At 43.9% G+C, this 12212-nt stretch overlaps 1 protein-coding gene across 1 annotated transcript in view; it reads left to right on the top strand.

Moving 5' to 3' along the window:
* LOC137539024 (uncharacterized) overlaps positions 1–12212 on the top strand; it is a 42923-nt gene that overhangs the window by 1512 nt on the left and 29199 nt on the right. The window lies entirely within an intron of this gene.

Here is a 12212-nt window from a genome sequence, read left to right as displayed (position 1 = left end):
ACCCACCTGGTGGTGTCTAACCCTAAACCCCCCCTGGTGGTGTTTACCCCTAAAACTCCCTTTGTGGTGCCTAACCCTAAAACCCCCCTGGTGGTGTTTAACCCTAAAACCGCCTTGGTGGTGCCTAACCCTGACCACCCCCCTGGTGGTGCCTAACCCTGACCACCCCCCTGGTGGTGACTAAACCTAACCATCTCGCTGGTGGTGCCTAACTCTAACCATCCCCACTGCACAAACACCCTTACACACATAGAAACAATAATATATTTGATACCGTAAAATACTTCACTACAAATAACATAAATAAAATAATTTAGATATTTTAATAGAATAAATAGCATTGCAATCATGTACACATTAAAATATTATGAATAGTAAAAGTTATATATTTGTAATAGAATAAATAGCCTTGCAATCATGTACGCATTAAAAATATTATAAATAGAAAAAGTTATATATTGATAATAGAATAAATAGCCTTATAATCACGTACGCATTAAAAATCTTAAAATAATGGTAATATTAAAAGCAACCTATTAGATAACAAATCTGAAAACTATAATTTACACATTAAATTTCTGAAAACAAGGTTAATACCAAAAGCGATATATTTGTAATACAATAAGCTTGAAAATTATATTTAAGCATTATACTTAAGAAAACGAATTTTAAAACGATAACATAAGTGAAAACAAGAATTTACTTATTACACTCCTGAAAGGGAAATTTAAAAACGATAAAATAAGTTAAACCCGAAAGGGAACCTAAACTGAGAGGGATATGGATGTTTCCTTTTAAACAATGCCAGTTGCCTGGCAGTCATACTGATCTCTTTGGCTGCAATAATGGCTGAATCACAGACCTGAAACAAGCATGCAGCTACTCAAGTCTGACTTCAGTCAGAGCACCTTATCTGCATGCTTGTTCAGAGGCTGTGGCTGAAAGTATTAGAGGCACAGGATCAGCAGGAGAGTCAGTGTGCACAAGGCAACCTTTGGGTCAAGAAGAAGCTACTTGCCTAAATTGAGGGAAACCTCTGGATACTGTAGAGCAGGGGTGTCAAACTCTAACAGAAAGTGGGCCAAAATTGATCACTGGGACCAATCCATGAGCCAACCCTCAATGTCTAGTGGCCAGTTCCCTCCCTAATAAAGTTCCCTGGTGTAAAATGCACTCCCCTCCCCTATACAGTTCCCTGGTGTCTAGTGCTTTCTCCTCCCTCCCCTATGTGGCTTACCTGGTGAACTACTTTACCTCCAAAATAGCTCCCCTGGTGGCCTAGAGTGGGTTAAACATAATGCAAAGTGAGGAAACCACTTGCGGGCCAAATTTAATAGCTCTGCAGGCCAGAGTTTGGCATGTACACTGTTGAGCAGGGGTAGGGAACCTATGGCTCGGGAGCCAGATGTGGCTCTTTTGATGGGTACATCTGGCTCACATACAAATCAGTAGGGGTTGATTTACTAAGCTGCACTACTCAAGCAGCACAGCTTAGTGTGGCAGCACAAATAACATTTTCAAAGTAGGTATGCTACTGCTACTGCTACTACTAACTTACTCGCGCTCCCCCCAAAACAAAATGGCTGCTCCAATTGTCCCACTCTGGACCCTGTCAGGTCCAGTGACTTTATAGGACGAGATCCCCGCACTTTGATTGGCCCAATAGGCTGCCTGTCACTTGACAGGCAGCCTATTGGGCCAAAGTGCGGGGATCTCGTTCTACAAAGTAAATCAACCCCCAAGTCAGCCAGCTAATTGTACAAGCTGTTAGTCGGTGTTTCTCCTGTCTGGCTCTCGGGGGAAATTGCTGATGTTTCTGAAACCCAAGAGGAGCTGAAGACGTGTCTGACACTTCTGCTGCCTGGAGGATCAACTGTATACACATTACCATGGCAACAGGGATGTGAGCCCTCTGCTGCACATGCGCCCTGTCCCTGTTTGAAGCATAATATGGCTCTCACGGAATTACATTTTAAAATATGTTGCGTTTATGGCTCTCTCAGCCAAAAAGGTTCCTGACCCGTGTTGTAGAGGCTTCCCACGCTGTCCTCCAGACCTCTGTTGCTGCTCATGGACCCTCCTTCCCCAAAGAAATTCAACAGTACAGCTGCTGCTGCCCAGTAGGCTGGAGCTGCTCGTGCATGAGCTGCACCTGTGCTGGTGCGGCTGTGTTTGCACAGGTGCAGCACGGCCGCACTCAAGCATGAAGAAGGGCATGGCCCGGATCTTCCAGAGAGTCCTGGCGAGTGGCCACAGGGGCATGGAGAACACATGCAGTGTTTTTTTTTACCTGAAGTTTGCCTCGGGTTCACTTTAAGTGATCAGTAAGTTTTTGGGATGTGGAAGGAAACCCATACAAACACTGGAAGAACGTACATACTTAAAGGGAAGGTTCAGGGAAACCTGTAAAAAAATAAAAATCCCTATCCACTTACCTGGGGCTTCCTCCAGCCCGTGGCAGGCAGGAGGTGCCCTCGCCGCCGCTCCAGAGGCTTCCGGTCGTCTTCGGTGGCCGACCCGACCTGGCCAGGCCGGCTGCCAGGTCGGGCTCTTCTGCGCTCCAAGCACGGGCTCTTCTGCGTCCCACGCCGGCGCTCTGACGTCATCGGACGTCCTCCGGGCTGTACTGCGCATGCGCAGTAGTTCTGCGCATGCGCAGTACAGCCCGGAGGACGTCCGATGACGTCAGAGCGCCGGCGTGGGACGCAGAAGAGCCCGTGCTTGGAGCGCAGAAGAGCCCGACCTGGCAGCCGGCCTGGCCAGGTCGGGTCGGCCACCGAAGACGACCGGAAGCCTCTGGAGCGGCGGCGAGGGCACCTCCTGCCTGCCACGGGCTGGAGGAAGCCCCAGGTAAGTGGATAGGGATTTTTATTTTTTTACAGGTTTCCCTGAACCTTCCCTTTAAAGGATACACGAAGTGACATATGACATGATGAGATAGACATGGGTACAGTGCCTAGCACACAAATAACTATGCTGTGTTCCTTTTTTTCTTTCTCTACCTGAAAGAGTTAAATATCAGGTATGTAAGTGGCTGACTCAGTCCTGACTCAGACAGGAAGTGACTACAGTGTGACCCTCACTGATAAGAAATTCCAACTATAAAACACTTTTCTAGCAGAAAATGGCTTCTGAGAGCAGGAAAGAGATACAAAGGGTCAATAGTTCATAGATTTTTAGCTCTGGCATACTTCAATGAATGTGTAATTGAGCAAAAACAATAAAACAGTTAAAACTTAAAAAGTAGATTTAAACATAAAATAAAACTGGATTATCTTAAAAAGTCATCTTTAGGAGAAGGAAGATGGATACAATAATTTATTTCATTCATTTATTTTCACCTCGGGTGTCCTTTAATGCAGATACGTCTTGGCTGTTATTTGAATCCGAAATGCTAGTATACAAATATGCCACCTCTGTAAAATGGCTGTTCCATGTGGTCTTTTGCTTTAAAGTGGATCCGAGGTGAACTTTTACTCATTGCATAATTGTGTTTGTTTCCTATTGTTTATAGGGCATTCCTCAAGCCAAATACTTTTTTGTTTTTGTTTTAATACTCTAATTCCCTATAAACTAAATAAACCACTCCCACAGGTTTTCAGAGAGCCTTGGCAGTAGCAAGGGCTCATGGGAGCTCAGTCTGGGCAGGAGGAGGAGGTGTTACTAGCCATTGATTTCAGAGGCAGAGGGGAGCAGAGAGGAGGAGCGCAGAGTGAATTTGTCACAGGCAGAGAGCTGGAGATGCTATCAGCTTTGCCTGTGTGTAATGTTTACAAACAACATGGCTGCTCTCATTGTATCACAGGAAGAAATAATCATTTTCTATTAAAGCTGTTTGCAGCTATATTTGCTGTGTAAACTATCTAAACTTTAGATAAGCTATATAGACAAGTTTGTTGTTATAGTTAGTTTTTCATCTTGGATCCGCTTTAAAGCAACTTCAATATTTTCTGGCTAATTTAGTCACTCAACAGCCTAACAGAGGCTCAGTGATTGATTTTTACTTGTCTGCAGAAAAATACACAATTTCTTGTGACTATCCGGTCCCTTCCTTCATATGAAGACACTGCTACCTGTTATGGACCATATTGTTTGCTTTTTCCTTTACCTGCCTGGCTGTTTTTGCAGCCCCTGATGGGTTCAGCCTCTCCCATGCAAAATGCCCTCATGAAGTCACTTAAAGGGAACATGAAGTGATTGGAATACGGACATTGCCATCTTCATTTCCTTATAAACAATGCCAGTGCCCTGGCTGTCAGGCTAAGCTTTTGGATTAAGTTGTTTTTGAATCACACACCTGCAACAAGCATGCAGCCAGTGGAGTTACACCAGAGTCAAAGCATCTGAACTGCATGCTCATCCTGGGCATTGGCTTAAAGCAGGAGGATTAGCCATACTATGCCAGGGAAACGAACACATATATAAGTAGATAAATACTTGATCTACTTGCATAACACATGTATTGTACTGTCCACGCTTTGATTTCAGTGAATTTTATACAGTAAATGAAGAGAATTCTGTTCGTGGTGGGAACCATGTCTTTTGCCCAAAGTTTGAGGCTAAATCCTGATGTCATTTCTGCCCTTAATTTTTTTTTCTTTTCTCCTCCAATCGCTGAGTCACCTCAGCCTTGCTTATAAACTCAAGTGAGCAGAGTATCGTGTTTCAGATAAGCAGCTAGGCAGGGAAGTAAATGGAAGATGAGGAATATATTATAGAGAAAAAGAACCCCCAGCATGCAACTGTTTGGCATTGACTATTAAAGGGCCAGTGCTCCTAAAGTATGTGATAACTCCAAATCATAACAGCAGAAAAAGTTTTGAATGCAGGATTAGCATCTTTATCACTTAACCTCCTGGGCGTTACGGACGAGCTCAGCTCGTCCAGTAATGTCGCGGTGGATTGCTCAGGCCCTGGTGGGCCAATTTGCATACTTTTTTTTTTAAACACGCAGCTAGCACTATGCTAGCTGCGTGTTTTCCCGATTGTCGACGATCCGCCACTACCCGCCGCGAAAGAGCGCCCCCCCCCCACCGCCGCGAAAGAGGGCCCCTTGCGCAGCCTGGCCAATCACCGCCAGGCTGCGCTATGGGGTGGATCGGGACTCCCCCTGACGTCCGATCGTCGCCATGGCGACGGGGAAGCCCTACAGGAAATCCCATTCAGAACGGGATTTCCTGATGGGCATTAACACCGGCGGCGATCGGAAGGGTGGGAGGGAGAGAGCAGGGAGGGGGGAATCATGTAGCTAGCGCTAGGCTAGCTACATGAAAAAAAAATAGGTAAAAAATAAACCCTCCCGCTGCCGTGCGCTGCACGTAATCAAAACGCCAGGGAGGTTAATAAACTCAGACCAGTTGCCGCTGAAATTTGATTTTTATGGTGACACTCCCACTTTAAAGAATCCTCACACTACAGACATGAGAACAGCTAGAAGACACCAATCAGGGTCCACCATTCACACCCTAAGCAAATGCGGAAGAACATTATTCCTGGGAAACTGGTGTGTTAGGAATGTTTCGTCAAGATGCCCAGAGATCCAAAGCAACATCCAGCAGATTTTGTCTGAATTAATTAAGCAAGCTGTGCAAGACTCAAAGGATTATATAGCAAGATTACCAGCCATTATTTAGACTGCAGATCCCAGAGAGCCATTGCCATCTACTTATTGAAAGACTTTTAGGCCTGGAACACACTAGCAGTACGTTACTAAGCCATTTCTAAGCGCTTGTGATATGAAAAGCTCTTGCTAGTGTAATGCTATGGGTGTGATCCCACATGAGAGATGTGATTTTATAAAATTACCCATAGCATTGCATTAGCATTTAACTAAAACGTTATTTAAAATTTTATCCCTTACTGTTTGTAAAACATTATTATTCACCCAATAAAGCGATCAGTAAGTAAATTGTAATATATTTTTTACAGTCACTATTTGTAAAACATTATTATCCACACTACAAAGTGATCACTAAGGGGGGATTAGGGTTTGACACCACTAGGGGGGAATAAGGGTTAGGCACCACCAGGGGGGTCTAATGCTGGGCATACACGGGTCAACGGGCCCTTATCAATCGAGCCACTGATGGCTCAATTGATAGTTTCCGACATGTCCGATCACACGGCGGATCGATTACGCGCTCGATCCCCGCGGGTGGACAATACAAGACAAACGAAAGGAAGATAAGAAATGCACGTGGGGACTAGCGGGAATCGATCTGGGCGCCCGCAGGGATGCGGCGGGAGTCGATCCGGCAGCTAATCGAGCCGCCGGGTTGACTCGTGTATGCCCAGCATTAGGGTTAGGCACCACCAGGGGAGATTTAGGGTTAGGCACCACCAGGGGAGATACAGTGGCTTGCAAAAGTATTCGCCCCCCTTGAAGTTTTCCACATTTGGTTATATTACTGCCACAAACATGAATCGATTTTATTGGAATTCCATGTGAAAGACCAATACAAAGTGGTGTACACGTGAGAAGTGGAACGAAAATCATACATGATTCCAAACATTGGATTTAGATCTGGACTTTGACTGAGCCATTCTAACACATGGATATGTTTTGTTTTAAACCATTCCATTGTTGCCCTGGCTTTATGTTTAGGGTCGTTGTCCTGCTGGCAGGTGAACCTCCGCCCTAGTCTCAAGTCTTTTGCAGACTCCAAGAGGTTTTCTTCTAAGATTGCCCTGTATGTGGCTCCATCCATCTTCCCATCAACTCTGACCAGCTTCACTGTCCCTGCTGAAGAGTAGCACCCCCAAAGCATGAAGCTGCCACCACCATATTTGTCAGTGGGGATGGTGTTTTCATAGTGATGTGCAGTGTTAGTTTTCCGCCACACATAGCGTTTTGCATTTTGGCCAAAAAGTTCCATTTTGGTCTCATCTGACCAGAGCATCTTCTTCCACATGTTTGCTGTGTCCCCCACATGGCTTGTGGCAAACTGCAAACAGGACTTCTTATGCTTTCCTGTTAACAATGGCTTTCTTCTTGCCACTCTTCCATAAAGGCCAACTTTGTGCAGTCCCACGGACAGATTCCCCACCTGAGCTGTAGATCTCTGCAGCTCGTCCAGAGTCACCATGGGCCTCTTGACTGCATTTCTGAACAGCGCTCTCCTTGTTCGGCCTGTGAGTTTAGGCGGACGGCCTTGTCTTGGTAGGTTTACAGTTGTGCCATATTCCTTCCATTTCTGAATGATCGCTTGAACAGTGCTCCGTGGGATGTTCAAGGCTTTGGAAATCTTTTTGTAGCCTAAGCCTGCTTTAAATTTCTCAATAACTTTATCCCTGTCCTGTCTGGTGTGTTCTTTGGACCTCATAGTGTTGTTGCTCCCAATATTCTCTTAGACAACTTCTGAGGCCGTCACAGAGCAGCTGTATTTGTACTGACATTAGATTACACACAGGTGCACTCTATTTAGTCATTAGCACTCATCAGGCAATGTCTATGGGCAACTGACTGCACTCAGACCAAAGGGGCTGAATAATTACGCACACCCCACTTTGCAGTTATTTATTTGTAAAAAAATGTTTGAAATCATGTATGGTTAGGCACCACCAGGGGGGGTCTTAGGGTTAGGGATAGGTAGAGGAAGAATTCTGTGTGAGAGTAGGGTTGGGTTTAGTTGTAGTAATATGTTAGTAATATTTACTAATGTTTTACAACAGTTATTACGAACGTACTTATAAATATTTTTTTCATTGTTATAAAGAATATTTTCAGATTTTATTATATGAAGAAACGATAAATGTATATTATACATATATTATCGTTTATTAACAAATGTAATTATAAGTTTTTTTTTAAAACGGAAGATTATCGTGTTCACAATTTGCGATTTCATACCCATTATTTAATGTTTATTTAATGTTTTTTAATTTGTAAAACATTATTGTAAATGAAATACAACACAATATTTTTCTAAACGCTATTACCACTTATCGTTTACACCACACGCCCTTTTTTGCGTACATCAAAAAAGGGCGTAAGGGAAAAAGGGCGCGGGGTGTAAACGATAAGCAGTAATACCGTTTATAAAAATATTGTGTTGTATTTCGTTTACAAATAATGTTTTACAAATGTAGAAATCATTAAATAATGTGTATGAAATCGCCAATTGTGAAAACGTTAATCTTCCCTGTTTCAAAAGTGAAACTTATAATTACATTTGTTAAAAAAAACGATAATATATGTTTAATCGTTATAATTGTATATTATTGTGAATAAACTTCATTTATCGTTTCTTCTTATAATAAAATCTGAAAATATTGTTTGTAACGATAATATAAATATAACTACGTTCGTAATAAGTGTTGTAAAGCATTAGTAAGTATTACTAAAATTTTACTATAACTAAACCTAATCCTACTCTCACACAGAACCCTCCCTGTACCTATTCCTAACCCTAAGACCCCCTGGTGGTGCCTAACCCTAACCACCCCCCTGGTGTTGCCTAACCCTAAGACCCCCCTGGTGTTGCCTAACCCTAACCACCCCCCTGGTGTTGCCTAACCCTAAGACCCCCCTGGTGTTGCCTAACCCTAACCACCCCCCTGGTGTTGCCTAACCCTAAGACCCCCCTGGTGTTGCCTAAACCTAATCACCCCCCTGGTGGTGCCTAACCCTAACCACCCCCCTGGTGGTGCCTAACCCTAACCACCCCCCTGGTGTTGCATAACCCTAAACACCCCCCTGGTGGTGCCTAACCCTAAGACCCCCCTGGTGGTGCCTAACCCTAAGACCCCCCTGGTGGTGCCTAACCCTAAGACCCCCCTGGTGGTGCTTAACCCTAACCACCCCCCTGGTGGTGCCGAACCCTAACCACCCCCTGGTGGTGCCTAACCCTAACCACCCCCCTGGTGGTGCCTAACCCTAACCACCCCCCTGGTGTAGCCTAACCCTAAGACCCCCCTGGTGGTGCCTAACCCTAAGACCCCCTGGTGGTGCCTAACCCTAAGACCCCCTGGTGGTGCTTAACCCTAACCACCCCCCTGGTGTTGCCGAACCCTAACCACCCCCCTGGTGGTGCCTAACCCTAACCACCCCCCTGGTGGTGCCTAACCCTAACCACCCCCCTGGTGGTGCCTAACCCTAACCACCCCCCTTACTGATCGCTTTATTATGTGGATAATAATGTTTTACAAATAGTGACTGTAAAAAATATATTGCAATTTACGTTACGTACTGATCGCTTTATTTAGTGAATAATAATGTTTTACAAACAGTAAGCGATAAAATTTTAAATAATGCTTTAGTTAAATATGATAAATATGTTTAGTATTTTTATAAACGTTATTCGTCACAGGCCCATTTTCTAAACTTAAATCATCACAAGCACAGTTATAAAACATTAAAGGGACACTAGAGGGGTCGGGGGAAAATGAGTTGAGCCCTCAAAGATCTTTAAAGTGATACTGTAGGGGGGTTGGGGGAAAATGAGTCGAAGTTACCCGGGGCTTCTAATGGTCCCCCGCAGACATCCTGTGCCCGCGCAGCCACTCCCCAATGCTCTGGCCCCGCCTCCGGGTCACTTCTGGAATTTCAGACTTTAAAGTCTGAAAACCACTGCGCCTGCGTTACCGTGTCCTCGCTCCCGCTGTTGTCACCAGGAGCGTACTGCACAGGCCCAGACTATACTGGGCACAAGCTACACACTCCTGGTGACATCAGCAGGAGCGAGGACACGGCAACGCAGGCGCAGTGGTTTTCAGACTTTAAAGTCTGAAATTCCAGAAGTGAACTGGAGGCGGGGCCAGAGCATCGGTGAGTGGCTGCGTGGGCACAGGATGTCCGCGGGGGACCATTAGAAGCCCCGGGTAACTTCAACTCATTTTCCCCCAACCCCCCTACAGTATCACTTTAAAGATCTTTGAGGGCTCCGGGTTCTCAAAGGAGCTGCTTTATAGGAAATCTTACCTCCATGTTAAGTATTTTAGGATTCTCATTGTATGAGTATAGAAATAATGAAATAAGCGACTGTGCAGGTGTTTAATCACACTAATGCAAATTCTAAAGACTCAGGTTGGGTGCACACTTAGCGGTGCGGGAAGCGGTGTGTTATTATGCATATACGTTTGTGCGTTTGTATTACGTTTTTGATGCATTTGTGGTTCTTATATACAAAACGCATATGCGTGTTGTATGCGCTTTGCATGCGTTTTTCTATTGTGTTTTATGCAGGGCTGTGGAGTCGGTCCAAAAATCCACCGACTCCGACTCCGACTCCTCAGTTTAGGATTCCACCGACTCCACGACTCCGACTCCTCTAATTTGCATATTACAATTTTGTTGATTAAAAGTATGTAACGTGAAATTCGTCTCTTAACTGCCAACGCTTAGGAATTTTACAAGACAACTGAAGTGAGAAGGATATGTAGACTACTATATTTATTCCCTTTAGACTAAAACTAGTCCTTGGTAAGAGTACTTGTAAAAGGTACAAACCGGAACAAAGAACATCTATCAGGCCCTAGGCAATGTAAGTGTGGGTACATGTAAGAATGATGTGCAGGTACTCTGCAGGGGAATGAGGAGATTGTAAACAGACAACACCTCTGTGTTCAATGTGCACAGCATTCTCAGTGGATTCCCTGCAGCTCTGTGGGGAGTGCATATGTAGAGTATAGTACTACTGTGTAACAAAGTAAACCTGAGACAGATGAAATTAAAGTTTTATACATACCTGGGGCTTCCTCCAGCCGCCTTCAGGATAATCAGTCCCTCGTTGTCCTCCTCCACCACCTGGATCTTCTGCTATGAGTCCAGGTACTTGAGCCAGTCGGGCGTAGTGCGCATGTACACACTCCGCCGCCAGGAGCATACTACACGTGTGCAGCACTATTGCACAGGTGCAGAATGTTCCTGGCTGTGGGAGCGGCATGCGGCCGGACAGCGCTGACTGGCTGAATTACCAGGACTCATAGCAGAAGATCCGGGTGGTGGAGGACAGCGAGGGACTGATTAGCCTGAAGGGGGCTGGAGGAAGCCCCAGGTATGTATAAAACTTTACTTTTCATCCGTCTCAGTTACCCTTTAATTTGTAGTCACCAAACCAAATTCTAATAACATATCAAATTATTTTATTTCATCAGCAAAGAGAGTGCATACATTTGCATAAATCAGCATCAATGCAGAATTATTTCCATCTCGTTGACCATCTCTATTAGTGACATAGCTACACATCAGGCTTTATTCTTACAGCATAGATGTTATTTAGTATATATAAGAGATTCCTGTGTACACATCATACATACAGTCACAATCAGATATGTATATCTGACCTTAAAAATACGGGGACTGCTTTATTGAAGCAGCGCAAGTAACTAATTTTGATTGGTTTATTTCACTTTTGTGGACTAAGCACAGCTATTACTGTATATATACATTATTTTTAATTACTATTATCTGAGAAATAGAACATTTTATCATATTTTCTATTTTAAGTACAGTTACAAATTCATTAGGAGTCGGAGTCGGTGCATTTTTTCCCGACTCCGACTCCGACTCCAGGCACCCAAAATTGCCCGACTCCACGACTCCGACTCCACGACTCCGACTCCACAGCCCTGGTTTTATGCAAGTCACTAGGAAGTCAACAGGAAGCGGAAATACATCAGAAAACAGTGGTTTTTTTTCAAAAACGCATATAAAAACACATGAAAAATGCATGCAAAACGCATTACATTGCATCACCATTGACTTTCACTATGTGCGTTTTTGAAAAATATGCCACAAAACCAGCATTTTTAAAAACGCAAATGTCAAAACGCATACGCATGCAATTTTTGATGCGGCCCATTGACTAGCATTACATGCATAAACACTGCGTTTTCTGCAACGCTAGCTTTTCTGCTTAGTGTGTTCCCTGCCTCATAGAACTCTCAAGCACCAATAGCTTATGCACATAGTTTACGTGGTCTTCATATAGATCAAATTTTGCATGAGGTACAGTCCATCAATAAAAGCACTTAAAAATATATCCATAGGTAACTATAGTTGCAATCCGCCAATATAAATAAATAAATCCCCTCAAAAAATAAATATATTTATTTTTAAATAAATAAATGAATAGATTAAGGCCTCCTGTCACAAATCTATACAAATGCAGTGTGTAAGATATCAACAACCAAAAAGAGACTATGGGATATATGCTGTAAACTGCGTTAAAGCAGATCCGAAATGAAAAACTAACTATAACAAGTAACTTGTC

The sequence above is a fragment of the Hyperolius riggenbachi genome, chromosome 11, assembly GCF_040937935.1.
Source record: "Hyperolius riggenbachi isolate aHypRig1 chromosome 11, aHypRig1.pri, whole genome shotgun sequence".
Classification (NCBI taxonomy): Eukaryota; Metazoa; Chordata; class Amphibia; order Anura; family Hyperoliidae; genus Hyperolius; species Hyperolius riggenbachi.
Note: the sequence above shows the minus strand (reverse complement) of the source record. Positions and strands in the feature narration are given on the sequence as shown.